Raw genomic sequence first — 26182 nt, 5'->3', positions numbered from 1 at the left:
TGTAGTCATAGCATGCTCTCACCTAGTAGCAAGTCTAGCTGCCCCATATACTAGTGCTATCTTAATGTGGAATATTGCTCACCTGAGGTATGTAGGTTGAGCACCAAAGAGAATTTGAAAGGTTGTCTTTATGTCCTCAGGAGCTTCAGTGGGAAGGTGGAGGTTAAGCAGAATGAGTAGGAGTAAGTGCAGGGATAGAACCCTGGTGGAGTTGGAAGACAAAAGTATTGGGGATCAGTGCTGCAGCCTTAATGGAAACCATGGAAAACTTCTGTTGACAGTTAAATATGTTCAAAGGACAAGAGATCCAGGCCATTAGAATGTGGGCTCATCTAAATGGGTTAAGTACAACACTAAAACAAACAGAATTTGTTGGATGGCATTTGTGTAATGCAACTAGAAACTCAAAGTATAGGAAATACAGAAATCTGAAGGTGCATGAGGTGGCAACCCTCTTGTACGTTGTCAAGCTAGTGAAACTTGGTGTTCCTGCAATCAAAAGAAGGGTTAGACTCTAAAGTGACTTCTTTATACTCTAGCTGGAAACCAGTTGAAGTAGTGACTCTGAACAGATGATAGACTGGGGGAGTACTGTGCTCAGGAGACCTATAGGGAAGTGCAGCGGGTATATCTTGGAAGTGCCAGTAGAGGATTAAAAAATACTGAAGACTTTATTCTTTGTTTTCCGGGTAGGTTTTAGCTATGGACACATCTGTTTTTGTCCAAGATCAGTCATTTGACCAGAAATCAACAACATCATCACTACTTAGTCACATTAAAATGCCAATTTCAAGGAAAAGAGTTACTGTCCTATGGGACAGGAGCTTAGAAGATGTGATTGAAGATGGTAATGAGATGGAGGAACAGCATATGTCAGGACAAGAAGCAGTGCAGAAACATGAAGATAATAAAGTTATTATGGGAAAAAAAGAGTACATGGTATGTGCCAGAGGTATGTTAAGAATTAGCGTAGCATGGGGTCTTGAAGCAAGGTATTATTCTGGTTTTCCCCCCTCTCACCTTTTTTTCTGCTCACCCTTATTTTATCTAAATCCAGCATTAAGAACTAAAAGTGGGATTACTCATGATGTGATGATGCCTGTTGTGGGAAAACTCTATAATGTGTCTGAATATAGACCAGGCAGTAAGAATTGCAGATTTGGCTTTCTCTCCTTTTGGTAGCCTGTGGTCAATGCACAGCAAGTATTACCTGCTTTTAGCAATACAGAAGACTGTTTCTCTGTATTCTGTGTACAAGAAAATGCTGAAAACTGTTCCTTAAGGAACGGCAAATTTAGTCACTTCTAGGGAAGATGAGGAGAGAACTGAGGACTAGAAACTGTTTTGTGGAGGTTTCATTAATATTGTCCCAAAAATGAGCACCTGGAAAACAAGAGCCAAATCCTGTGGAGCTTAAGCCTGTTTAAGACAACTTCAAGAATTCTTGTAATAAAATGGATGTTCTTTACAAATGCCTGCTCTGTGCAAACTTATAAACTGCTGTGTTAGTACCAAAGAGATCTTCTGATCTACTCATAAATCTTCCTGTTTATGAATAAGCTAATAAAAGAACTGGAAGAAATTTTGTCAGGTGGAAGGGTAAAGTGGTGTTGTAGTGTTTGAGGAATGAGAAAAATCTCACTTATGGGAAACCATGTCGTTATGAAAAACTTAATACTAATGGTAATTCTAGATGCTGCTGAATCTCATAGAAGAGTTGAAGAACAAACTTATTGCTGAAAAGAAGAATAAGTTACTGCTGGAACTAAAGATTCGTGAAGAGGTGATGCAGGAATTTGCCCAATATTTTGCTGAGCAGGAAATATATTTCAAGTAAGTTAGCTTTAAGTGGTTTTTAAAGTTAATGATTAAAAAAAATTAAATTCCATTCATTTATTTCTTAAATCTGTCTCTTGGCTATAAGAGACCACACTCTTCTGCTAGACTTACTGCCTCTGTTAATAGATCAGTTTCTGTTTGGACTATGAGTTCAGGAAAAATACTGTGTAGGAAAGGCTTTGATTTGGGGGGCATGGGGGGTGTGTGTGTGTGTGTAATCTGTCAGCAGTGTTCCTGTAGAGCTCTCCCTAACAGAAGAGCTTTGATAGGATGTCTGTAGAAAGAGTGACACTTGCAAATTCTTTGGTTACTGCAGTCTTAGTGATACTTCAGATGGGTATTCTGGCTCAAGAAGCTTAGAAAAAATGCTTGTAGTCAAGTGTTAGCCATATCTGTGTATATATGTCTCCCCCTCATTCTTCAGGAGTGTGCGTACTCTGGTGTAGCAACACCATTTTGTGTATTGTTTTATTGTGCCAAAATAAAGAAAAAAACATCTTTGTTTATAGGCAGCTGTACTAATAACTTTGTAGCAGCTCATACTAGCTAGCTTTTATCTGACTTATTTTTCCTACTATAGTGAGTTCCTTTCTTATGAACGAGAACGGCTTCAAGAAGATTCTGACAGACGCCTGGAAATCTTCAAGGAACTTGTAAATGGTGATCTAGAAGACATGGATGAAGAAAATGAACTAAAGGATAAGCCTTGCAGTGAACAAGCTGGACCTCTGGTATTATGCCCCTGATAACATCCCTTTCACTAACTACCTGTTATGGTGATGGTACGTCTCAAGAATTAGAAGAATGGTTTCAAGGAATTGCATGCTGCCTAACTGTATCCTCAGCAAGATATATTTATCATGTTCAATAGGAGTAGTTGCTGTGCCTCGGATATGCATTTAGGAATCTGGGGTTTTCTGCATTTCTGCAACACAAAGTGAGAATTACCGTGTACAAAGAAACTGGGGGAAAAGCTGCAATTATGCTATAAACTGTTGCATTGAGTGCCTGTTTAAGGTATTTGAAGCTGACTTCTAAGACCCCATATATGGATGGTACTGGAGTGGTCCCAGAGACTTCTTTCCTCTTAAGGCTATTGTGGCTACAACTGAAGCAATGATAACTGTATATACACTTAAGCATAACTAAACTCTGAAGTTGAGGCTGGTTCTTGTGAGTTTCGAACCCTTTGTTTTTAAAAAAACAAGGAGGAAAGAAAGTCAGTGTTTTAAGTACAGCTTAATTTGATAAGTTACCACAAACTTATTTGACCTCACAAACTTTTACTGATATTTGAAAATTTCAGATGTATTCCTTCTAAAACTGTTTGCTTGCTGTGTTCATTCAGTGTTCTCATCGGGTAAAAATGCTAGCTTTTATATTAAATTTGGAGGGGATGCTTTTGTGGTGGTATAAAAGGGAATGTGATGGTGGGCCGTTAAATGCTTTAAAAATAAAGTAGCTGTTACTTGATGCTGGAGAATTCTGTGTGAAGGTAGAGAGAAACTGGCAATCAAATTGCCTGTGAACCTACAAGATGGCTTTGAAGTCAGAATTAACTGTACTTAGATGTTTGAGTACATAAGGTTCTTTGAAATTTTCAGTAGAAATAATGGATATTGTGTAACTATTTGCTACTTCTAAATGGATATAAATTATCTTTCAGGATGGAGAACATGGTATAGGGCCAGGCACCTACGTTGATCTTGAGGATGTTATTGATTCTCTGCAGAATGATGTCGTTGATACCAAAAAGCAGGCGGAAGAAACATACAGATACATTGTGTCTCTGGAGGACCCACAGGAAGCTATAGGTTGGCTTGAAAAGCAACTGGGAAAAACTAGCACTGAACTAACTCAGACCAAAGAAAAGCTGACAGAGAAAACAAATGAACTAATCAAAATTGAAGAACAGCTGACACAGAAAACCAAAGGTGAGCTGGGTGTGTGTGTGATGTGAAAGAAAAAAGAAATGACACTGTAAAATAGAAATAATCCAGTTGAGCAGGATTTTGGAACCAAATCGTATGTTACCTCTATAGGTGGTAATCAATTGTTTTGTGTATGTTTGGGTTGAACAATTCCACAGGCCTTGATTATTTCATTTTTAAGACAAAACTTAAAACTGTCAGTTGAAGATTTCTGAATTGTGGGGGTAACATGTCAACATTATTTATTCTTGATTTCATGGTTATATTGTGATCCCAGCACTTCACATTTTGCTGATGCAGTGTTTTCAGGTATTCTGTGGAACATTCATAGATAAAAGTATCAATACCTCATAATATGATTTCAGCAGAAGTCTCTTGACATGATCTATATTTTATACGGGTTACAGGGCCCAATTCTGTTCAAAAAAACCTGAACTTTTGAAATGTGTCCTGTAAGTAGAAGCCAACACAAAAATAAATGAGTCTATTCAAAAGCTACTAAAGTACCAGAAGATCTGGAAAAATGGATTACTGAGTAAACTATGTAATAGCCACTTATTTGATGCAGGCTTCTCTTCCTGTTACAGACTTTGAAATGCAGATGATTAAATTGGATGAGGCTGCTGAGCAGCTTAAAGAAGCAACTGAGGTAATTTTCTCAAAAAAAACTTGTGCAAAATTACTTGCTTTAATACAAAATTTCAGTAGCTTAAAATGCTATTGTAGTATGTTTCTAGCTTTTTTTTATATCAAGCTTAGCTTAACTGATCTTGCTTCTAAATGCATTGTATAGTTCAAGAATTTAGCATTGACTGAACTACTTTCTTTTCTAAGAAAATGAATACGCAGAATAAAAGGATTCAAGAACTAATGGACATCGCAGAGCAAAAAGATGATGCTATCACGAGACTGCAAGATTTGATATCCTGTTTAGAAGAAACCATAAAAGACTATGTAAGTCTTAGACATCTCAATTTTCTGTTTACAAAAAAATTAAATCTGTGCTTATAACGGACTTGACTATTTTGGAAAATTGAAATTTTCTGTAAGTAATTGCTACTTTCTTGAAATGGTAGCAGGCGAAGTTGGCATTACAACTGAAGTTACGGCAAAATGTGTGCAGAGGTGTGTGTGGAAAATAGGATTTCTGGAAGCAGTGATCTGGAGTTATTATTGGAGGACTGTCGATGAGACTATGAAGAGCCACTCTAAAGAAAAAAACAACACTCAAACTGGGAGGACTCCAGCTGTGGGAAGAGAGGGATTATGTCACTGTCTTTTTTATTTTTGCCTGAATGGAAGAGGAAGGAAAGGAGGTTTTGCTGCAGCAAAAGCTCAAATTTAATTGAAGTTAGAAGTTAGTGTGAGAAGGACAGTGGTTGTGTAAATTGGCAACAAAAATCAGTGTGTCCCACCTACTACCATGATGCACACAATCTTTCTAAGGCAGAGCAATAATATGAATGTATTGAGCAGCATTTGATCTAAGAGTGGATGGCCAGGGTATCTCTGCTTTTGACGCGATCAATAAAATTTGCAGCTGGCTAGTCTGCTGCTGGCTGCTGAATGCCAAAAGGCTGGCTTGGCTACATGTACACAGGTTAAAAAAAAAAAAAAATCAAAACACGCGGTTAGGTGTTTTTTTGAGCCTGATGCCCTGTAACCTGAAATGTAGTTCTGAGAACATTTTAAGTTAAACTTAGGCAGAGCTCTGATCCATTTTTCTCTTCCACTGTGAACTTAAAGCTTTGACCATACTTAATCTTCTATTCCCTCTCTGCCTCTGAGCAACTTAGCTTTTCAATAGTATTAATGCTCAGAGTGGTAACAGTTGTGATGACTGCTTCCTATCACTGCTCCTTCCAAGAGAAAGGCTCTAGCTCTGTCCAGTGTTTCTATGAGACTGTGTGGGATGAAACTTAAAATGTGACAACAAACCTCAAGTCTGTTCTATAGATCATTATTTTTTTTAATGAATTACTTAGATGAGTGATTGGTCCTTGGCAACCAGCATGGCTTGCCACTTGTGTCATCTTGTGAGTAAAGAAACTTTATTCTTGGTCAAATACATAGTCTAAAGTATGTATGACAGAACTGACTAGGCTTTCAAATTGCATCAGATCTTTCATGATAAAAATGATCTGTGGCTTTGCTGAAGGTGGTTAAGACTCCCAGCTCTACCAACTATGACAAGAAAGTGATGAACTTGTAGAGCTGACCATTGGCCCTTTGAGCAAATCATGGATTTCCTCAACTCTTTTGACACTGGATACTTCAGGTGGTAAACTCCTTTTGCATTTCGTAGTTTCCTAGTCTCTTGCTCTACTTTCTGTACAGTGCAAAGCATTGTGCTTATTACTGTCTGAAGGTGTACCTGCTTTTTGTTTAAGCAACTGATCTGTAACTGACTTGTTCTTCTGACAACCCATATACAGGTTACCCAGATAGATTTGTAAAAATATTTGCATCTAAAAGATTACTAAGCCTATTAAGTGCTCACTTTATAAAACTTCAAAGTAATTTATCTTATTTTAACACAGGACAACACTGTAACTACCATTAAAAGAAAATTGGCAGAAAAGAACTCTAATGAACTGATTGAAAGCAGCCAATTCAAGGATTGTGAGGAGACTCTATTGAAAGTGGGAAGAAAACGTTGCTCTGAAAGTAAGCCTATTGTGGAAAAAGTCAAACCCTGAAACATGAACTAGCACAATAACAGTTTTTGCAGGTTTGATAAACATTTAGCAGTGGAACAATAGTTAGGTTTTCGTATAATACAAGCCTTAGTCTGACATTAACAATGAAATGCTCACCTAAATCAAGTTGATGAGAATCACTTCAGAATTTTGGATTTGGAAAGTTTAGTAGAGATACTCTATTTCTTTCTAATAGAGCTTTAGATCTCAGGAAATGGGGGAAATTACTTGTGATGAAGGCACTTTGGGAGAGAATGGTGGGAACTAGGATGGGGGCTCATCTGTAAATATATTTTCAGATCTGTGTGCAAAGGAAAAAATAATTGAAGATATGCGGATGACATTAGAAGAACAAGAACAGACTCATATTAAACAAGATCAAGTGATTGAAACCAAATTAGAAGAGACCAACAGATTAGTTTGGGGTAATCTCTCCATGGAAAGGGAGCAAGGAGACAAAATTGTTTTGGATGTATTGTGATAGCTGCTTTAAATCTCTGTTTTGATTTGCTGAGTGTTATTTAGGCATTAATTTTATATAGTACATAACAAACTTCTAACAGTTAAAGGCTTCTGTTGTCCCTCTGTGGTCATGGCTGATAAATCCAAGTAACTTTAGTAGAAGGATGTGAATGTGGTCAAATATGCATTTAAGACTATGTTATATAACCTCATTTTGTGTGCTGACTAGAACTGGAAGCATGGAAGCAGAGATATAGAGAGCTGGATAACCAGAGCAATAGTGACTGGCAGCAAAAGATGAGCAAAACCACAGAAAAAAACATAGATGAAAATGAGGAATTAATAAAGCTGCGAAAAGAACTGAAGGTAAAACATGGTGATGTAATTCATACTTAGGTTTAAAGCCATAACTTTCATTTAGGAGTCTACATTTTTTTTGTGTTGCTATCTTCAAGAACTAGGGCACAATGTGGCAAGTTCTGGTAAAGGAAACCTCCTCTAAAAACTGCCGTGCATCAGTGCAGCAAAGTCTGGATGTGGTGTCTTTGTAATATACAGCATCACTGATGCTCCATAATGGAGTGCACCCTTCACTATGTTATGCTACCATGGACGGTGCTTCTCTAGCTGGGCTCCTCTTAAAATTGTCTTGAACAGATGTCAAGAGTTGGATTGTTTCAAGCCTTTTTCCCGTCAGTTGCTTGGGCAAATAAATCAGACTGTTTAAAGATCTTGTGCTTGCTGTGTGACCTGTAAGTCCTTCCTGTTAGACTAAGGATTTACCTCTTAATTCTCCTTGGATTAGAAAGTAGACTTTTTTCTCAAGCAGCTTTTCAGGTCCTATGTGGGAGAATGTCTGACAAGAGGTTTGATTGTGGCAGAGAAGGAGGCAAAGTTGCTGTGATTGAAGCGACATTCTTAGTTACACACTCTCTCTACCATTCAAATTTTGCTGCATTTTTGGCCTTTCAGTCTTGAAGTAGGTTTTTTAACATGTTCTGCAAGTATAAAAGATTGGGAATTTGTAAGTAAAAAGGGTCTTTTTGCCATTACCTTTGGTGTAACTTTAATAGTGTTTGTGACCTACCCAGAGCATTTTTTAGAGGGAAAAAAGTCTGTTCCCTGAAGATGTGCCAGTCCGAATAATAAGTTCTGAGAACTGCTGAACAATTTTTTTAACTGGAAAGGAACAAATGAGAATATAATACTTGCACTTGGGAATATGCTGGAGTAAAACTGTGCTAGTATTTCTGTTATCTTTTTGAAATTAATGAGTTTAATGGTAATCTGGATTTTAAGACTTCTTTTTTTTGTTGCTTAATCTCTGCCTATGGCTTTATTTCTGGTTCCACTAAAATAGGAAAGTGAGACAAAGTATCAAACTGATAAAAAGAATTGGCTGGAGGAAAAAATGAGACTCATGAGTGAAGTGAAAGAAGCTGAGAGCCATCACAACAGAGAAATGAGAAAATTTGCGGATGACAGAGAATGTTATGTAGAGCAGCAAGCAGAAATTGTAAGTGACTGGAGGTCTCGTCAGAGTCCTCTAGCATAAGTCGTTAGTACAGAGCAGATCTCGTGTCAAGTGTTAACAGTGTGGGCGCTTGAGGGGAGCTGGCCTTTGTCAAAGTCCCCTCATTTATCACATGACAAAGCCTACATGAGATCATCTCAATGTGAAAGGGAAGAATAGGAGTGTCACAAAATGAAAAAGCGTAATACGTAATGGAAGTTAGTGTGCCTGTTCCTTTCTATCCTATCACCACCACCACCTTCTTCAAACTTCATCTTGTGTGTAAAACACCAATAAGTAACCTATGCTTAAATGAATTGCTACTTAATGAAGCTAAGAAAACATACTTTGAAAAACAAGATTTGTTGCTTGGCTTTTCTGAAAAAAAAAAAAAAAAAGGGGGGGGGGGGGAGAAGCCTATGAGGCTTTAGAAGGAAGAGAAGAAGCAAGCAGTAGTTGACAAAAAAAGCCTCTTTCCAGATCTTTCCAGTAAAAATACTTGGTCAAAATGCTAGTGGTTTTGCTCCCATACCACTTTCAAAGTAGAGTGACTGATAGTTAATAACAAGGTGGATACCTTGCCTGGTCACTGGGCTGTATCAAGGTTGTAATTTCTTAAGCATATGAAATTATTGTATGAATCTGTGCAATCTAAAACTGTACTTGCATCTAGAAGTAGTTAGCAATGACCTTCTGGACCTGCAATCAGTACAGGGGGATGTTAGGAGCTTGGGACTACTTTCACTTTGTCTGTGACTTTGCTTGCCTGAGACTTTCCAGTAATAAAATCAGAAAGTGGGCAAGCAGGAGTGGTGGTTCTTGACAAAAATTCTCTTCACAAACAGTATAAATATAGATACAGTTTTTTCTCATTTGAAGCATGGTTTGCTTTTGTATATTTGTAGTGAAACTAGTTCTGTGTGAGCTTTTTAAGATCTACATAGGCTCTCAAGTCTACTGAGGCCATAAAATAGTACTGACTATGCCAAACTAAGCTGTCAGAACAGTTCAGATGGTTTGTAGAAGTGGTGTTCAATTCTAACCTATTTTTTCCCCCATTCAGGAAAGACTTGCTGCACAGCTGGTAGAAAAGGACAACAATCTTCAAAAGTGGCGTGAAGAAAGAAATAAATTAATAGAAGCTTTGGAAGTACAGCTCAAGACTTTGGCTTCTATCACCATACAAAAAGATAAAGAAATAGCAGAACTGAAACAAGCTGCAGTAAATGATTCAGGAAAGGTCCTCTCTCATTCTTTCTGTCGTTTCTGTGGGATTTTTTTTTTAGTTGTTTTTGTGATTTTTCTTTTGTTATTCACTAACTCTGCAAAACACTAAGTTTTGGCTCTATTCCAAACATATTGAAATTGTTTGCAGCTAATACAAAAAAAAAAAAAGCTTTATGCTTTTCTGAAACTGAATTTGTAACAGTAACTGAAGTTTCAAAAAACTTAGTAGTTCAAATAAACACTCAAGTCTATTTGATCATTTGATTGCAATTTGATTAGACTGGAAATCTGAAACAACTATCACATCAGCTGCCTTTTGCACAGAACCAAGAACTTCATAAACAATGGGAGGTGAAATTTATAACCCTACATAAGTAGATTAAAATAAAAATTTTGCATTGCATCTTCCCAGGCTGTTGTATGACCTTTCTTGGCTTTAAGTAGAGGCCACTCATACATGAAGTTGTTGGCTTTTTGTTGGACAGCTGGCTGTTTGAGCCTGCAATTCTAAAACTGGTGCTACCGAGTAATTGTAATGATGCTCATGCACATGTTAATTTCTCTTGCCAATCCTGCAATTTGTGGCAATTTTTGCTATGTTTATTAGGATGAGGGAACTGATACAGAAGAACTAAGAAAACAGCTGGCTGAGAAAGATGACTTTATAAAGGAATTGAAACAAGGCGTTAACCATAAAAGTCTTCAGTCTTTGGCAGAAGTACCTTTACCTGAAGGACAAGATAAAATAGATCAGTCTGTAAACAAAGAGGTATGTTTGTTATATTTATAGAAAGTATGTACTAATGATATGTTGTTAGTAACATCTTTGTTTTGTTGTTTTCTCAGTATATATTTCAGCAATGTGGGGAATCTCCCAAAAGTTACTTTCTGTAGTTCTTCGTACTTTAACTATATCACTAATTCTGAGTTCTTGTTTATTCTTCTCTCTCCCTCTTTCAAGTTCCCTCTCAGAAAAAGAAGTACTTTAGTTAAGAGAATACCACCTCTCTATACACTATAAAACTTCTGTACCTGAGGGAAAAACTAGTTAACTAATCCAGATTCTAGAGATTTGAAGACATAATATTTGTGATGTCACCTCTGTTTGGTTATGTCAGTGCTAAGGGGATTTCAGCTCAGACAACTTTCCTGATACCACCTATAGTGTGGTAGTAGAGATGGTTCTGTAATTAGAGCTGCCAGCCCGTATGGGGTTCACAAGAACAGAACGGTATCTTGCATCTTACTTAAAAACAAAACAATATTTGAAGTTTACACAAAGAAAAGATTGACTTTGCATATTTCCTGAACAAAAATTGAAAGGCTTGCACCTGTACTGAGCCTTCTGATTCTGACCAAATCCCTGTGTGCTACGTGAGCAGTATTCAGTGAGGTAGTTTTCCTCCCAAACTGAATTAATGCTACGTGACTCCATTGCTAACTAGTAATGAAGAGAGCTGAACATGGATTTCCTAGCAGACCCTCCCCTGGCTGCTAGAAGATGTGATTCTCCTCTTGTGGCAGAACTGGGCTGAATGATGAAATGCATCTCTTCATCTCTCTCCTGTCTACTGCCAAATAAGACTGGCCAGTTTCTTGCTACTTCATCAATTCAGCTGGTGCCGTATAGATAAAGCTTGTGATGTATGAGGGAGTAGAGAGGAGCTCTCAGAATGGTTATTGCTTTATACAGCTTTGTAATGGCAGCTAAGAGAGCACCATAAAATTAGTTATTTTTGCTATAAAATTAGTTACAGAGAAGAATTGTTGTGAACAGTTGGTGCTGAAGTATTTACCTCAAGCCAGTAGCCACAGTACTTGATGTTATGAATAAGGAGAGGCTACTACCAGGATTATCATGTGATAAACTGTTATGGTGTGAAGTGAATGGGGTAGAGTCTTGGGGGGAAGTCAAATAATTCTCAGGAAAGATATAGTGGAGATAAAGAAGAAAATCTAAGGTGATCAAGACAATGTGTGTCTCCTGCCTTGTGAGGAGAGGCTAAGAAGCTGGCACTGTGATTAGGAGAGGTTAAGGCCACCAGAGGGTTGTGGGACTGAGGTTTACAAAATCATGGTTGCGGTGGGTAAACAGAAGGCAGAACTGTCCTTGTTAAAATCCTGCAAGAACTGGGCAGCACTTCGTGAAACTAATAGGAAATAATTTTAAGACAGCTAAAATAACATATTCCTATATGAAGCAGCTAGTAATTTTCTGGAGGTGGTGGAAACAGTTACTGTCAGCAGGGATTAGAAAAATTTTGTAGTAGAAATCCATCAATATATTTTTAAATGGATACTCTGAGGGTTAGACAGTGGTGTAGACTCTGACAATTGTAATGCACAGCTAAGAATGCTGGGAGAGTATGGAGAGGACAGATGACAAGGTGACCAGGATCACTATCTTATCCTTAAATAGCATCTCCCTTTGCCACTCTTGGGGCAGAATATTGAACTAGACGGACTGTTGGTGAGACCCAGCAGGGCACATCTCATGATGGCATCGTGAGTAGAGGTTACTGCCTTAAACTTGTGTTGTCTCTCAGCCCAGGTGTTCATTAGCTGTCTGCACTTGAGCTTTTATATTGTAGCTTTAGAAAAATCAAAATATTTTGAGGTTTACAGTTTAGCATAATCTCTTCTCATTCTAAATATTTACAGTTTATAGAAAAACAAAGCAGGACTAATCCTATACTTTGTCAAGTATTTCAGTTAGATATGACGCAGTTAAAGGGAATTATTCATTATCTCACTGTCCTAGCAGTGCCTCTTCATTAAGTGAGGTTGGTACAAAACTGAAATTTAAAAATTTTATGCAGTTGTATGGATTTTGCTAAATGCAGAATAGGGAAGAAAATGTATCCTGTTGTCTGAATAATTCTAAAGTTTTATTCTGCAAATACCTTTCTTGGTGATCAGATCACCTCATTTTAGTGGCTTTTGGTAGAAATAAAAGATGTATAACATAATCATGTGAATAGCTATATCTGACTTCAGCTGCATGCTCTTGAAATCCTACCTCTCACCAATGCTTATGAAGTGGCTGATTATTAGATAAGTCACTTGAAACAAATATATAAACCCTTTTAAATGGATGAGCAGTAGCAGGGCAAATTGGATTTGCTTTCTTCCACTACAGGATTCTTGTGTGTAGCTGTGTTAGCTAATGACACTAGCCATTCCTGTGTAACTTTTTGATGGCTAACTCTCATGAAGTAGCAGTTAAAAAGAAAAATGTTTATATTAGCCAACTCCATTCTTGGGAATGCAGTGGTGCTTGTATTCTTACTCAGAATCCCAGCAGAGCCTGTTGCAGAATGTGACTATCTCTGGGCTTTCCATGAGCTTTGATCACTTTCCTTTTTGAGAGGAGGAGAGTGCCCTTCGAGAAGCCACAGCAGCTGCTCTGTTTGGGACCCCACCAGCAGCAGTAGTAGCAGCCACCTGCAGTTTCTAAGCACCAATCACCACAGCAGCCTGTCTTTCAGGTTTCATTCAAACAGCTGCTGAATCCATTCCTGTATGCTAGCCAGCAGCTGAACTGCTGCCACAGAGATGCAGGAGCTGGGAGGACCACAGCTCTCACTTGCTGGTTTTGCTAAGAAAAACAGGTTGGGTGGATGGTGGAAGGTAAGTGCTGCTGAGGAAGAAGAATTGTCAAACTGATTTTTCCATCCCACCCTCACTGTGCAGTTCTTGCAGTTTGGCTGTGAGCAGGTACAAGACAAGGTTTTCAGCTTGTGGGCTGCGGGCTGCCTTAATGCCTGCTCTTCCTCCAGAGAACAGGTAGTGATGTAGAAGCCTCTCATAGGTTGAATTTGGCTTGTAGCTTGCTAGTTGGACCTTGTTACTTACACAACTTCTCTGGTGTAGAAGGGGAAGGGAAAATTCCTTAAAGATAGGCTAGAGAAAGGTTATACTTTTCTCTCAAAAGCTGCTATCACTGCCTAGCTCCTAAGGAGCAGCAGAGTTAAGATGAAAGTCATGTCCATTCTACTACTGCTACTTGTGAAAACTGTGACTGTCTCTGCCCTTGAGCAAAATGACTTGGAAACAAAGTATCAGGCTGAGTTCAAGTTCTGTCACTGTAGATAGAAACGTTAACTTTTTAAAATGTAACAAAAAAGTTTTAGAAAGTAAGGGTTAAACTCTGCTATGGTTGAAGTAGATTCCTTCAATTAGAAGTGTTCTGAAAGTGAAAGCTGGGAAATGGAATGCTTACTTTGCAATCCATTGGGGAAAGATGTGTATTATGGGTTTTTTAACTCAGTTATTTTAAAACTTGTGTTCTTAAAATTTCCATGTATTTGCAGGAGCATTCAGAAATTGTCCTTGACTCTTCAGAAGTGTCCACAGAAAGTGGAAATACTAGTCGGTTCCCAAAACCAGAGATGGAAATTCAGTTCACACCTCTGGAACCCGATAAGATGGAGGTGAAACACTAGGGCAGCACCTTACCAGCTACAGTTAAAGTGCTCAAGCCAAGAAAGAAAAGGACAAGTGAAGAGAGGGATGAGGTATGACCTAGACCAACTGACAAAATGTGTTGTGTAGTCTTTCAATTTATTACTCTGATCATTTGTTAAAATCCTATCCTTTTGATTCTCACTGAGATCCTAAGGATATATACAGAGAATATTTAAACCTCTTTCCCCCCCACCCCCCACCTCCTGCCAAGGTGTGGATCTCTGGCCTATGTTGAATAAAGTCATAGATTTCAATTTATCCAGACTCTGGACGCTTGTCCCTGATATGTACTTCCTCTTCACCTTTTACATTTCTCTCTCCTTGCTCTTACTATTTGCTTCTGTCTGTAGCTGTGATCTGCAGGATTAGAGACCAGTTCAATAGAACTGCTTCTTTTGGTTTAAGCAATCATTGGTATCAACTATAACCTCTTCTAATAGGCAATTAAAAGTTAAGCCTCTGGGCTTAATCATTGCATTTCAGAGTTTCAAGACCACTTCCTTTGACTTTTTGTCCAGTCTGTGTTTTCTTTGATCTTTTTGTATTTAAAGGGAATATACAGAACTAATTGCACGAGCACCTGAACCTCCCTGTTTTCTGTAGAACTTAATTCCTCTTTAATTCCTTCAGTTGTGCTAGGTTATATGTGCCAGCGTTCTTAGTGTGCTGTGGTGTTTATGTGCGAGACTAAGGCTTCACAGCAGTTCAGGGTGGTAAAAATCTTCACTGCTCCTACTTGAACCGCACATTTCTTTCCTCTGACTTTTATCAACATTATCATGAACAGAGCTATTTCTAAGACACAAAGACTATGAAACCCTAATACCTCATTGTGGTGGTACTTACTTGTAATCCTACTTGTGGGGCTTATGAATCTCTGTACTTCTAAGGACTTCTGAAGCTGACAGGTGAGTATAGGGAGATGACCTGTGGGTCATTTGCATAAGTGGCAAGTGATCACTCTGAGTTTGTCTCAGCTGGAGAGTGAAGTGTCTGATGGTTTTCTAGCATTCTCATTCAAGTGTTCTCAAGTGATGTTTTTTTAATCTCTTAGTAAAATAGTTAAGAGAAACGGTCACTTCAGTGATTAGTGTTCAACAGTACTTCAATAAAGTCATTTTGTTAAACTTGGATTGCAAAAGTAACTGTTAAAAGTTGTGTAAGTTAATTCATCTGGAATTGAACGCTTCATTCTGGAATAATGTCCAGATTTGATTTAAACTTCCTATGTCTTGAACCAATTTTCTTTGAGAGGAGTATTCTCTTAGGCTGCTGGAAAAGTAAGTGTAAAAATAACCATCCTTCTGAAGGCACTGGAAAAGTACTGAACCTTATCTACAGATGAATATATTTCATCTAACATAGTTATCCATGTTTTGAGAAGACTGTTTTACCAATCCATTTATAAATCCTTTCATAGCGTAGATGTTCATATCCTGATGGGATAACATTTAGCTAAGTAATTTTTCAATAACATGGAACTAATTTTAGAAGTATCTTATTGCTGTTTTATTCACCTGAATGTTACTCTTAAATCACAGAATCATCTAGGTTGGAAAGGACCTTGAAGATCATCTAGTCCAACCGTTAACCTAGCACTGGCAGTTTCCAACTACACCGTATCCCCCAGCGCTATGTCGACCCTACTCTTAAACACCTCCAGGGATGGGGACTCCACCACTTCCCTGGGCAGCCCATTCCAATGCCCAACAACCCATTCTGGAAAGAAATACTTCCTAATATCCAGTCTAAACCTTCCCTGGTGCAACTTGAGGCCATTACCTCTTGTCTTATCGCTCATTACTTGGTTAAAGAGACTCATCCCCAGCTCTCTGCACCCTCCTTTCAGGTAGTTGTAGAGGGCGATGAGGTCTCCCCTCAGCCTCCTCTTCTCCAAACTAAACAACCCCAGTTCCCTCAGTCGCTTCTCGTACGACATGTGCTCCAGACCCTTCACCAGCTTCGTTGCCCTTCTCTGGACATACTCAATGTCCTTTTTTGTAGTGAGGGGCCCAAAACTGAACACAGTAATCGAGGTGCGGCCTCACCAGTGCCAAGTACAGGGGCAAGATCACTTCCCTGGCCCTGCTGGCCACGCTATTTCTGATACAAGCCAGGATACCATTGGCCTTCTTGGCCACCTGGGCACACTGCTGGCTCATGTTTATCCGGCTGTCAATCAACACCCCCAGGTCCCTCTCTGACTGGCAGCTCTCCAGCCACTCCTCCCCAATCCTGTAGCGTTGCTGGGGGTTGTTGTGACCCAAGTGCAGCACCCGGCATTTGGCCTTATTGAAGCTCATACAGTTGGCCTTAGCCCATCGCTCCAGCCTGTCCAGATCTCTCTGCAGAGCCTCCCTACCCTCAAGCAGATCAACACTCCCACCCAACTTGGTGTCATCTGCAGACTTACTGAGGGTGCACTCGATCCCCTCGTCTAGATCATCAATAAAGATCTTAAACAGTAGTGGCCCCAAAACCGAGCCCTGGGGGACACCACTCGTGACCAGCCACCAAGTGGATTTAACTCCATGCACCACAACTCTTTGGGCCCGGCCATCCAGCCAGTTTTTTACCCAGCAAAGCGTGTGCGACCATCCAAGCCTCGAGCAGCCAATTTCGCCAGGAGAATGCTGTGGGAAACGGTGTCAAAGACCCTACTCAAGTCGAGGTAAACTACATCCACAGCCTTTCCCTCATCCAATAAGCAGGTCAACCCTGTCATAGAAGGAGATCAGGTTTGTCAAGCAGGACCTGCCTTTCATAAACCCATGCTGACTGGGCCTGATCATCTGGTTGTCCTGCATGTGTTGTGTGATGGTACTCTGGATGAGGTGCTCCATCAGCTTCCCGGGCACCAACGTCAAGCTGACAGGCCTGTAATTTCCTGGATCATCCTTCCGACTCTTCTTATAGATGGGCGTCACATTGGCCAGTTTCCAATCTGTCAGGACCTCCCCGGTCAACCAGGACTGCTGATAATGATGGAAAGTGGCTTGGCGAGCACCCCAGCCAGCTCCTTCAGCACCCTCGGGTGTATCCCATCAGGTCCCATAGACTTGTGTGTGTCTATGTGATGCAGTAGGTCACTGACTGTCTCCTGGATTGCAGGGGGGTCGTTCTCCCAGTCTCTGTCCTCTGGCTGAGGAGGCTGGATTCCCTCAGTCCAACTAGTCTTGTTATTAAAGACTGAGGCAAAGAAGGCATTAAGGACCTCAGCCTTCTCCTCATCACTTGTTACCATGTTTCCCCCCGCATCCAGCAGGGGATGGAGACTCTCCCTGGTCTTTCTTTTGCTGTTGACATACTTATAGAAACATTTCTTGTTATCCTTGATTGCTGAAGCCAGGGTAATTTCCAGCTGGGCTTTAGACCTCCTGATTTCTGCCCTGCATAGCCTCACTGTGTCTTTGTAATCACTGTGAGTGGCTAGTCCCTTCATCCAAAGGCTGTAAACTTTCCTTTTCTCCCTGAGTTGCAGCCAAAGCTCCCTGTTCAGCCAGGTTGGTCTTCTCTGTTGCTGGCTTCTCTTACAGCACCTGGGGACTGCCTGTTCCTGAGCCATTAACACTTCCTTCTTAAAGAGTGCCCAGTCTTCCTGGACCCCTATACTGTTCAGGATTGTCTCCCAAGGGATCCTTTCAAGCAGGTGCCTAATCAATACAAAGTCAGCCCTTTTGAAGTCCAGGATGTCAGTTCTGCTTAGCCCTCTCCTGGCCTCTCTAAGAATAGAGAACTCTATTATTTCATGATCACTGTGCCCTAGTCGGCCTCCAGCTGCCACATTGTCCACCAGTCCTTCTCTGTTCACAAAGAGGAGATCCAGCAGGGCACCTTCTCTGGTTGGTTCTCTCACCAGTTGCGTCAGGAAGTTGTCTCCCACACATTCCAGGAATCTCCGGGACTGGTCTCGCTCTGCTGTACTGTACTTCCAGCAGATGTCTGGGAAGTTGAAGTCTCCCACAAGAACAAGGGCAAGCGATCATGAGATTTCTTCTAAATACTTATAGAATATTTCATCCACCTCTCTGTCCTGGGTGGGTGGCCTCTAGTAGACTCCTACTACAACATCTGCCCTGTTGGCCTTCCCCCTGATTCTAACGCAAAGACACTCTACCCTGTCTTCGCTACACTTGTGCTCAAGGCAATCACAACAGTCCCTAACATACAGCGCCACCCCACCACCTCTCCTTCCTCGTCTGTCCCTTCTAAAGAGCTTGTAGCCATCAACAGGCGCACTCCAGTCATGGGAGACATCCCACCATGTTTCTGTAATAGCCACAACATCATAATTTTCCTGTTTCATCATGGCTTCAAGCTCCTCCTGTTTGTTACCCATACTGTGTGCATTGGTATACATGTACTTCAGATGGGCTGATGTTTTCCCCCTTCCCCCTTCAAATCTAGTTTAAAGCTCTGTCAATGAGCCCAGCTAACTCCTGTCCCATGATCCTCTTCCCCCTCTGGGACAGGTGCATTCCATCTAATGCCAAAAGGTCTGGCGCCCTGTATACCAACCCATGATTGAAAAATCCAAAGCCCTGACTGTAACACCAGTCTTGGAGCCACAAGCTCATCTGTTGAGTTCTCCTGTATTCTTCTTCATCCATCCCTCCAACTGAAGGGATGGAGGAGAACACAATTTGTGCCCCCGACCCCTTAATCACTTTCCCCAAGGACCTGAAATCTCTCTTCATTGCTTTAGGACTTCTCCTAGTAATGTCGTCACTACCTACCTGAAAAACCAGGAGAGGGTAGTAGTCCTTGGGTCTCACTAGAGTGGGGAGTTTTGCCTTGAGGTCATTGACGCGGCCCCCAGGGAGGCAGCAGACTTCCCTATGAAGCGGGTCCGGTCTGCATATGGGGCCTTCTGTACCCATATTTAAATATTTATCTTCATGTTACATATGCCAAACAGATTATAAAATGATTCAGTAACTTTAACTGTTACAAGTCTACTGAAGACACAGTTTGTTTTTTTAAATTTCCTAAAACTGAAAAGCATTGTGAAAACTAAAACTGAGGGGAAACCTGTAGTGCTAAAATAACCACATACTGCTCATGTCAAATTTTTTTAAAAATGAAACAAACTCCCTGGTGTTTTAGAAACAAACAAAACCAAATCTTTTTCAGAGGCTCCCTTCTAATTAAAGAACAAAATCCTCTTTCCGTTTTCTGATGCTGTTATCAGTTGGTATGGCTGTCGGTTATCTGAAATCTCTCAGCACCACTTCACAAGATAGAAGATGTCATTAAAAGACAGCTTAACAATGGCACTGTGCTACCAACCTGTTTTTTATATACTTGTCACCATAAATCCAAATTTACACTTAGATTTATTAATTTCAATTTGGGTGTTGGCTTGTCAAATCTCTTAAAGTCAAAAGTATAGGAAATAACGGAGAGAAGAAAATAGTAAATGTCAGAATGGTTTGACTACAGGCATTTCTAGTTCCCTTCCACAAGTTTGTTTAGTGTTTATTTCACGTTTGAATAGTTACCTCTATCCAGCAGTAGTCAATGCCTCCCTACTGTTAGTCATAGCATTTAAATAGTGGCTGCTTCTGTAATATAGGTAATCATTATTCTTTCCGGAAGAATCCTAGTTAAAATTTGTCATGTTTATTTTCTTAGGATTTTGTGAAAAGTGAGAACAAGAAAATGCAAAACCTGCTATGACTAATTCACCTTCTACAAGCAACAAGAAAATAGTTTGGTTTTGTTCAATTTTGAAGTTAGTTTCTCCTTTCATAAGTCCACCTTTTCTGTAAAGGTGGACTTGTGAAAGGAGCAAACATTCTTATGCAGCAGTATCTTAATCCTTATCTATGTATTTTAATAGGATTCTTAAACACGTACGTTATCTTCCTACTAAACTTTCTAAGCTAACCAAGGAGAGTCAGTCTGTATTTGCCCAGAACGTGTACTGGCTGCAGCGTACAGGGATTCCCAGGGAAGGATGTTGCATGCTGAGTAGTTATGAAGACTAGTTTGAACATACTCAGCATATGTCATGTTATAGGCAATTCCTTTTGAAGTAAAACTAAGGTTTGTGTCATCTATATGCATGACAACTATAAAAGTATGATTTTAGGCCTTAGTAGTAACCTGGGCAGGCTCAAAGGGTGGACAGTAGATTTATTTTCACCATCAGTTTTCTTCTGTTTTATAACTAGAACAGCTAGTCTAATGAAATACTCTAAAACTTTGAATCTACTTTTTTAAAAGAAACTATTTGTTTCCTATATTACTCATGCCCTTAGATGTATTCTGTGAAACTGACAATTTCTTTTCTTTTGGGTATAAAATAAGGTTGTCTACATTGCTTGCTGCGGCAGTATCATTAATGAGCAGAGGTTTCGGTAGCAAAGCTCAAAATGTCAGCTTGAAAATAACATTGAAGCCAAACAAAATGGAATTAAACTTGAAGATAAGTCAACTTTTCGACTTAAACAATGACTGTGTATTTCTGTACAGATGTCTTCTACACAGAAGAAAAGAAAAGAATACCCCTTAAGAAAGCAAGAATCTACTTCACGTAAAAAGTCAGCTAAAAAGAAAGATGGAACACTACAAAAAATTGGAGATTTTCCAAAGTTCTCCTGTTATTTTTCACTCTAAAGGTTTGTACAGAATAAATAAGGCTTATTCCATGTTATCTGGGTATTGTAGAATAGCTTTTTTCTACTGTAATCTGTTAATGTATGTGCTGTTAAAGGCCACGTCTGCTGCATCCAGTTCTTTCATTTATGAAACAATGGAGTCTGAGCTGGGGCCTGCTCTGCTGAATCTTGCAGAGTAGAAGAGGCCGACTGGATTACAAGGACCACATGGTTCTAAAGTTTAGGTTAAGTGTGAAAGGTAAGCCAGGTAGAGCGAAAGGATGCAGTGTGGACTATGTGCGTATAAATTTATCATAAAAGCAATGATAAGCTCAAAATGTCTGAGTTACTTTGTTCTTGCTTACAGTAAAACAGTTAAAGGCAATTTCAGAAACTTGACCTGTTGATCTAAAAAAATCAAGAGTTGAATTCAAACCCAGATCTGACCTTGTTCTATAAGCAATCTCCCCCCCACTTCCTGTTTTGTTTCTGTGGAAATTGTATTAATGTTTTTTGAAGTATGTATGTAGGAGAGGAAGATTAGTTCTACAGAATCTGAAAGCCAGTATCTCCAGAAAATATGTGGAAGACTTCAATAAACTAGCTCTGAAGCAGTTAATGGATTTCAAGTTTAAGTATAGCCTTGGGAAAATTAACTGCTAGGACCTTCCATTGAAGAATATATTTTTATTCTTTCCTACAGTAAGACATGATTTCTGAGTTACTGGGTTTTTTTTTTAAAAAAAAAAAGATTAAAATTAGCAGAGGGCACAAAGAATCACCAGTGTTAAATTCTAAAAGACACTACTATTTGGCTGGTTAAAACAAGGTTAGTCATTATTCACGATGCACAGTTAAGATAGTGGGATTTCTAACATTTTTCACATTTGTCAGAGTGGTTCCATGAGGACAACATGTCATTATCAATGGAAGCCAAATTCAGAGTAATCAAAATTTCACCCTGGAAATACTTTATTTGAGCAAATGAGGTCTAATTTGTAACCTTTATTACCATGTCCTGTATTTTTTCCCTCCTTTGCATAACTTAGTATTGATTGGGATCTCTTCTTTCCTTCTAGCTCATAAGATGCACACACTCATCTCTTCATAGAGCTGGTACTAGTTTGATAAAACTATACAAGTACATAGAGAAAATTGACTCAACCTTGTGCTTCTGTCAGTACAAAGAAGTTAAGCCTGGTTTTCAATTCCTGTTGTATTTAACATCCAGTGAAATCTGAATCCCAATTGATTTTTTTGGTGCTATTTAAATGTGTCCTTTAAGCTTTTGTATTTGAAGCTATAGAAAACTGTTTCAGGATATAGAAGACTGTGGTAGTCAAATACATACCACTTCTGAATTTTTATGTTTAAATTTCAGACTACATCTGTTTCATTTTTAAACTGGTTTTAATAAACCTTTATTCATTAAACCTTTATTCATTAATTTTGAGGCTCATAAAACCAATAAGACATTGATTTACAATAAATTTTTTCTTGTAGCAAAGCAGCTGATGGCAACAATAAGCTCTCCCAAGTCTGCAGAACCAGAAAATGTCAAAGGAAAGGAGCTCAAGCCAAAACGATCTAAGAGAAAGCTGTATTCAATGGACAGTTCTTGCCCTCTAGATATCCCTGATTCTTCGGTAAGTGATTACGGGTTAGTGTTCTGTCCGCTGTAATCTATTTCTGTAATCTGGGCTTAAAATAAGCTATTGGGGGGACAGAACAAACCTGATTGAGTCAAGTTGCAGAAGAGGTTTGAAAGTACTGACTTATTTCTTTTGGTCTTTTCTTCCTGATGTGTTACTTTAATTTTCTCTGTTTTCTCACTTATCTTCTCTGTGTGTGACTGCTGACTTGTTGTATCACCTATATAGCAGTCATGGCGATATCTTCACATTTGGAGTCTTAGATACCTTAGGCTGGGGTATGTGGAGTGTTACTTTTTCCTCTAGTACAGCAGTTGAGTCTTAATTTGTTTTTCCAGTAGTTGGTGTTCATTTAAGAGTAGCATGAAGGGATAACAGAAATAGAGACCATGAAGGAATCCATAGATTTGGAATAGCCTGATTGAAACACTGAAGAGAAAGGTCTGCATGTACGATTAACTTTGCAGGGCAAGTGAGCATCTGAGGTAATTTCCGATTCCTTTTCTGCCCAGCTGCTATTAGGGTTACTTTAGGATTTGGATACAGCCATGCTTTTCAAAGCACAGTTTCAGTAGCCTTCTGCGTGTGCTTAAATTGCGTTGCCCTGTCTAAGCCAGCCTATAGGGAGTCTTATAGGCCAGGGCTTGATGGACGGTTTCTGAAATCCAGCTTTATGGTTTTGTCAGTAACTAAAGTGCTGAGCGTGCTCTGGCTGTTAGAAGTACATCTCTTCATTCTGTTCAGTCCTTTTTCATTCGCTCTGGTGAGCATTTGCCCATACTGAGTTATTCTGTTGACTTTTCTGTAAACTGTATGAATAGATGCAGCAGTAACCAAAATGCTGTCCACAGGAGGCTGAAGGAAATGACAGGAAGGCAGGGCAAAAGAAGCTAAGGAGCTTGGAAGTGGAAGGAAAAGTTAAAGACTGAATCCTGGGAAAGTCAGAAAGCTAAAGAAATTTAAGCTAAAAATATGTTTTCTGAACGCTTCTTGTTTCACAAAATGAGTATTAGAGATAAGAAGTGAGAGCTGCTTTCAGATCACTGTTTTCTTTGGACTTTGATATTTGTTTCAGCAAAAAAAGGGATTTCATATGTTCCCAGTATTTTTTGCTTATTATCATGCACTAAAATGGTGTCTCTGTTCTGGAGACCTCTGACTAGAAGATAATAGGCAAAATTCATTCTGAAAACAGCTTCTGGGAAAAAACATGTTGTTGGTTACATGGGTCTAGAAGTGCATGTCATTTGTCACTGAAGAAATGCTGAGTAACTCTTGAAATATCATCTTTTTCAGGTCTTTATAGAAAAAAAGAGAAGGAAAGCGATCAGCTAATCATCAAGTGACAGCTACGCTCAAAAAGAGCTAAATAATCTTGCAAAAGCATGTTTGTATTTTCTTAGTTAAGGCATATTTACAGTGTATCGTTTCAGGTGATTGTATATAGGAAGTAATAGGTACTTAGTCATGCTCCAAAGTGTTTATAGAGATGTATAGAATTGTTCTGATGGGTTACTGTTCTGATTCCATTAAAGTTGAAATACTGTTCAAGAAGTTTGTGTCTGAATATTTTTTTTTTAGGCATGGTGTCTCTGGAAGTGTTCATAATTTATCCATTGTGCAGTAAGAACTATGCCTGTGTGGAATGGTTTAAGTTGTTTTTTTCAGCTGGCCAATATACCAACCATAACTTTTAATGAAAAAAATATGAGTATGCAATAAATTCTGTGAAGTGACAAAAAAAGGAATTGGCACTATGTGGAGAAATATGCTTTTTATCACTGGTGTGGTTTAACTGTCTTTTATTTACTCTTCTAAAGGAATTTATAAGCACAATATTATTTCTTTGGGGATTATAATATCCATAAATAATTATAATCTGCTATTAAAGTGACCCACTCTCAGACATTTGACGTTTTATTCCAACCATCCAGTTCTGCTCAACTAGAACAGCTATATGTAGTAAGGTTTCAGCTTATAATCAGTGACTGAGTAAACATTTAAAACACTTTTGGTTTCACCAATGTAGCATTTACTGAAGTCACAGGCAGTGACTGTATTTCATAGGATTTTGCACTGTTTGAGGAACAGTCCTGATCACCTTTCAGAAAGAGCTGAAATTACATTGACAAGGACCTGCTGTTGGCATGGATGGAACAAGACAATCCCAGTAAGTGATCAGGTACTCTAACTTGTTGCTCATGCAGCTTTCTTATTTTTATTTTCTTGAATTAATGCCAACCATACAATACTGTTTTTACGTGGACTATTGGATTATTTTGATTATTACTGCATTTTGGTCTGTCACCCATCATCTATATGATTCTATGATGCCTTTGTTTAAAGAACTCCTTATCAGTCTGTTTTGCACGTGTATAGCACCACAGGAAGAATATCTTGTCTACAGGATTGCATTTTGAGGTTTGGTATTGTCCTGACCACAAAAATTTTTCAGAAATTCTCTGTCAACATTGAGTCTGAGATTTTTTTTTTTTTTTTTTTTTTGTTCCCTCCTTCCAAGCCATACTGGTTCATCAGCAACAACCAGTTGGTCTGTAGAGGCAGTGATAGTTTGCTCATACAGCCAGATAAGTGCTGCTTATTTTTGATAGTACAGCTGCAACTTTACTGTCCTTTTGAAATGATTCCATGATTTAAGTTATAAGTGGGGTTTTCTGTTTGTTTTCTTGGACTGCTGCTCTCTGTTGTCTTTTGTTTGATTGAAGACAAAAAGAATCAGATTGACTTGAACATGAGATTAAAGTTGTTTTTCTTGAGAGGAAAAAAAGGGACTTTGAATACCTGTTGCAGTTTCGTTTTAACAAATGTGATACCTTTAAAAATGCAAATCAACGTAAAAATGGTCATTAGTATTTCTTTAGTAGAAGTAGTTTTCCTTTCCTCTTTATGTGACTGTAACTTAAATGTGCTGTGAGTCAGTTCAGTGGCAACAAATTCTGACATGGTTTTCTCTGCTGTTATCCAGTAGATTGTCTGAGCATGAAATGTCTTTTCATAAGGATAATGCATAGTTCAGTTCTGTAGATCTGACTTGTAAGGTCAGATTCTCATACTGTCTTTTCTCTAGTTTCATGGCTGTAAAATGGAGTTGTACCCCTATACTCTTCAACAAAGAAAGATTGATATTTTATTCTTTCTAACTTGAAAGTGACAAAGTGAGCCTGATCCACCAATCATTCAGTTCTTCCATTGCTTCAACTTTTTGTCTTCATCTGTCTGTGTGAATGAGAACTTAGATTTCCTTGTCAAGCTTGCTCTTGACATCTTCTTTCTTCCCTCTTTTCGTTCTGTAAAAGAAAGATGTAAAATTCAGGTGATGATCAGATAATTCTAAATAAAAATAAATGCAGTATCTCTTTACAGGCAGGATTTTATACTTTGAGCCCCTTTGTCCTTCCCGAGATCTTCCATTTTCTGCTATCCGTGTCCAGATACCTGGATTGATCTTTCAGGGCTATAGAAGAGCACAGCAGTGAAGATTCTTGCCTCATGTAGGTGCTAGTTGCTCATTTTACAGAAGTCTCGTAGCTGGAGACAGTAAACATACAAGGTGAAGTCATATAACAGTCTTAAAAAATAGGACAGTACTTGGAATAGTTATTCTTTGTCTTTCTCTTAACATTTTGTCTGGTTTTCTCCATTTTTAGCAGATGTTCTCAGTCAGCTGTTCATCTTGACCCTTGTTGCTTTCTCTGAACAGTTTCAGTTAATTTTAGAACCCATCAGCATGTGCCTGTTTAGCTGGATTGTTCCTTCCATTGTGTATAAC

At 39.0% G+C, this 26182-nt stretch overlaps 1 pseudogene; it reads left to right on the top strand.

Moving 5' to 3' along the window:
- LOC141919109 (kinesin-like protein KIF20B) overlaps nucleotides 1-22808 on the top strand; it is a 35881-nt pseudogene extending 13073 nt beyond the window's left edge.
- The last annotated feature ends 3374 nt before the right edge of the window (nucleotides 22809-26182 follow it).

The sequence above is a fragment of the Strix aluco genome, unplaced genomic scaffold (assembly GCF_031877795.1).
Source record: "Strix aluco isolate bStrAlu1 unplaced genomic scaffold, bStrAlu1.hap1 HAP1_SCAFFOLD_85, whole genome shotgun sequence".
NCBI lineage: Eukaryota > Metazoa > Chordata > Aves > Strigiformes > Strigidae > Strix > Strix aluco.
The sequence above is the reverse complement of the archived record's forward strand: the minus strand, read 5'-3'. Positions and strand labels throughout refer to the sequence as shown.